Consider the following 4420-nt stretch of genomic DNA (forward strand, 5'->3'; position numbering starts at 1 on the left):
AGAGAGACAGAGAGAGAGACAGAGAGAGAGAGAGGGAGAGAGAGAGAGAGAGAGACAGAGAGAGAGAGAGGGAGACAGAGAGGGAGGCTTCAGCAGAATATTTTCCAGCAGGCCTTCCAAAGCTCTAACAAGACACTTGGATCTAAAGCCAACTGTGATATAAATACAATTTAAAAATAAGAAGTGTCAGCTCAAGACAATGAAAGAACTGATGCTTTCTATTCTTGGACTGAGACAGACAGACGGATTTCATGTGAGGCTCTTCAGCGGTCTTCTGTTTCTCCATCCTCCAAGATGAGATGCTGCATTTAGTGACACGTCTAACTATTCATATGGAGTTTGTAAAAATACCACTAGCAGCAATAAACAGAATCACTATAATTAGCCTAAATAATAATTGCAATAAAATGCCCAACCAAACACACACGAGCTAGATCTCGGATCAAACGTTCAGTATTTCCTATGTCATGTTTTGATTCTTCTGCTCTACCCCTCATCTGCCATTGGTCAGTCACAGGCGCGCAGATGGCACTAGGGACGGGGGGGTCATGACCCCCCCAGATTCATAGTGACCCGATCTGTCCCCCTCACTCTCTCTACGAAAGGCGACATCGGTAAACAGAGGATTAATCAGGGTTTTCGCTATGTACATTAGCCTAAGTAGTGGCGGCCCGGCCCCGCCGCTCCTTAAACGTGCACTAAGGTGCACATGCGCGATTTTTGAAAAACGGTTTTGACCGCAGTGTCTGATCGTCTGACCGAGTCCCAAAACACACTTGTAGCCAATCAGCAGTAAGGGGGTGTGTCTTGTACTGATAGACAGTGCGTTCCAAACGGGATATATCGTACTCCGAAGGGCACTTCGGAGTGAAAACAATCATGGCCGCCATATTGAAGGGTCGTTCCAAACCGAAGTGCTCAAAACTGGGATTAGGGCATAGGGATGAGCCCTTCCGAATGGAACGCAGGGAGAGAAGAGAGCGCTCAATTTGAGTGCACAGGACGCATATTAGCAGATCGACTATAGATAGAGAGAGATGGCAGATAAAAAAAAAAAAGAGGAAAATATCAGAGTAACAAAACATTAAAAAGAAGGGTTACGATAACCACGCTGACTATATTTTACAATCGCATTTTATTCTGGGGAGAGATGAAGAGACAGCATTAATATTTTTTTCTAATATGCTTATTATTTATATTACAATTAGTGTAGTATTTAGGGTTAAAATGGAGAAAATGTTTTTAAATTCCAGTGCAAAGAGGCAACTTAGAGGCGTTTGGTGGCCAGAAAAATAATATTCCTATGTAATGCCATGGTTTAACCACTATATGCCCATATGGCTGTTTAATAAATATAGCCTACATATATTTAGCTCTACTCTAGTTGCTGTAAAGACTTTTACCGGTCATAATAGCTTATTTATTTATTTTATGTTTTGCATTGTATATTTAGACATTATCAAACACTCAATGTTTATAAGTTTTGCTTTTTTTAATGTTGAATTTAAAAAGATTAATTACTCACATGCCAGTATTATTTTATGACATTTATGTAAGAAGACAATATAAGTGAACGTTAAAAAAGGCCAGCAAATATGGAATTTAACCTAATAAAAAATTTAAATAACGTAAAAAACAAAAAAAAACAAGGCAACCAACCACATTCCGAAACTCTTTCTTGTTTTCCTTTAATAGGCAGTCTTCACTGAAACTCATTCAACTTCCTACAGGGAGAGAAAGATTGATAAAAATATGACACCTAGCATCTGGTTATGATCGCTATTAAGGTGTTTCTCACGATATCCAACTGCAAATATAGCATAACTGCCTATTATCTAAAACTAAACATTAACTATAACGCGTTTCATAAAATACAACTACTGGCCAGATTTCCGAGAGTGCTTCATGCAGCACGCAGCATTTTAATGCGTTAAAATGCCAAAAACTGCTTGAGAAGCACTAAACGAATGAGCTTCAATACTGGAACTATTGGCTGCTCCATGACCAAGCGGCAACCTCCCGCTCTCTCTCTTGAAACCAACACGAAAGTGACTAAAACTGCAATTCATCAACTGGCCGCTAGAGGCTGGCTGCAAAAGGGAGTCAGTCTCATAGAATCCCCATGTTAAAATGCCCAACTTTACAGCAGAAAAAAATGTTTACAGCCTGGTTCAAACAGTGGTTTTAGTCTATATAGCTAATTTTGCCCTTCATGACAACTGTGAGGGGGGTGAATTTTTTTATAACTCATCCGTTTAAATTATATTAAGCCTTAAGTTTCTGCATAATTAAGGGCGTGGCCACTTGAGTGACAGGTGGATTGCCGCTGCTGTCACCGGCGTCGAGCTAGGTGGGCGTGGCTTCAGCAACCTGCTCCCGCCTCTTTGCCGGGAGTGACACGCTGCCAAGATGGCGACGGCCGGCTCCGCAAACTTTGAGCTTCAAAAACGCTCTTCAGAAACCTACAGGTGACGTCACGGACACTACGTCCATGTTTTTATACAGTCTATGTCCATGACACGCTTTACTTCCGCATTCCTCAGTTTCTATGGAAGCCTATGGGAGTGTCGCAACTCTGTTTCTCAACGGCTCTGGGGGTGAGGTCCTGTTGGGGTATGGGCGTGTTTGTTTTGGTGCTTTCAAATATCAACATCGTTTGGCAAAAATCACTTAGTGCACCTTCAATTATTGCCGCCACTGCTTCAGGATCGGGTCGGGGCAGACGCAGGCTGACACACAATAATAATCTACCGGTCACCATTACTTTGTACCCACGTTCTCACTACACGCTGTTCTGTTGTCAATAAACACACATGACGATGGTGCTGCCACCGACGTTTCCGTTCTCTGTGCGTGTATGTGCTACGACTCCTGACCCCGGGGTCCTACGAGGAGCTGGTAGCTGCATCAGCCTGTAGCTGTAGGCATAGTGATCGTATACTATCGTCTATGACAGAGCTGGTGATTTTTCTGGACTGAACTGACAGCTTGGTCCCGCCCAGTTAAAAAATCCCATCTGCGCCATTGGTCAGTCAGACAGATAGTCCCGCCCCAAACTCATGCGATTGGTTGAGTCAGAAGTTGACATGTCTCAAATGAACACATCAATGTTCTGAAAACTTCAGTTTCACTCTTCAGGACATCGAACCACCAGTGACTGACTTACACTCGGAGCATGAAACTGACACACCACTAACTAGCTGGACATCTCAACTTTAAACAGGTTTGCACAGATTAACGTGTTGATGGAACGATGACAGGGAAACACGGATGCAGTTAAAGGCCTCGTTTGAACCGTCCGAGCAGAGAGCGGCGTCTGACTGTATTCTGCTGCTCTCGTGTTGTTTGGTGCCCTGCGGATCTCTGCGCTGTCTTTCTGCTGATTAACTGTCTGTCTGCCTGTCAGGCTTGTCTGAACAGATCCGGACTGTAAAGCTTCTGCTCAATACTAAGCCATTTCATTACAAAAATCCTCTGAACACTTTCCTAATTCTCTAAAATACATGACATACGAGACATTTTCCTCTTATTTATCTGTCGCTGTTAAACATACTGCTTTACCACATCATGACAATGACTTTTGCTTTTCTCTCCATTCATCTGCTGGAATTCAATGAACTTCAAGATTAAGGGTTAGAAGACATCTAACATCTCAGCTTCACCGTCTGTTCATTCAGTGTCCCATCCAACAACTGAAGAACCCACGAGCAACGCTCTCTTCACCTGACACACCTTCACCAGACGAGGTCATCTCACAGACTTCCACTGCTTTTATATGCACTTAATCATAACGATTAGACTAATACAGTACATATGTATACACAGGCACATAACCTGTTTATTTATTGTTTTTCTAATTGAAAACGTCCAAAACATGCCTAAAGTATAACCAAATAAACACACACAATCCTGTATAAAACAGCCGTATGAGGAAAAATCACTGCTGAACAGAAGAAATGCGTGACACACTGAGAGAACTGGCTGCAGCCGTTTACAGCTCAATAAACTGCAGATATGATCCATAATCATCAGAGTTCAGATTGTTTATCTGGAAACAGCCTCATATCAACAGCTCCTGTGTGTGATCACAGATACAGTAAAACACAGGAGCTGCAGCGACACACAGCAGAAATGATGATGAAGAACGTCATCCTCACTAACAGCACTCTAGATGTTCACAGCTGGTTTGATGACATCATCAGCAGGCGCCAGGCCTCAGGGGCCCACAGTCACATGGAGTGAAGAATGAGAGAAACCAGTGTGTCCTCATGACACTCACTCTCACACACACACTAACACACACAAACACACGCTCACTCACTCACACACACACACACACACACACACACACACTCACACACACACACACTCACACACACACACACTCTCTAACACACACACAAACACACACACAAACACA

At 42.9% G+C, this 4420-nt stretch overlaps 1 protein-coding gene across 2 annotated transcripts in view; it reads right to left on the minus strand.

Moving 5' to 3' along the window:
* Window positions 1-4420, minus strand: part of LOC107676155 (absent in melanoma 1 protein-like) — a 39838-nt gene that overhangs the window by 27475 nt on the left and 7943 nt on the right. The window lies entirely within an intron of this gene.

The sequence above is a fragment of the Sinocyclocheilus anshuiensis genome, unplaced genomic scaffold (assembly GCF_001515605.1).
Source record: "Sinocyclocheilus anshuiensis isolate Anshui unplaced genomic scaffold, SAMN03320099.WGS_v1.1 scaffold3401, whole genome shotgun sequence".
NCBI lineage: Eukaryota > Metazoa > Chordata > Actinopteri > Cypriniformes > Cyprinidae > Sinocyclocheilus > Sinocyclocheilus anshuiensis.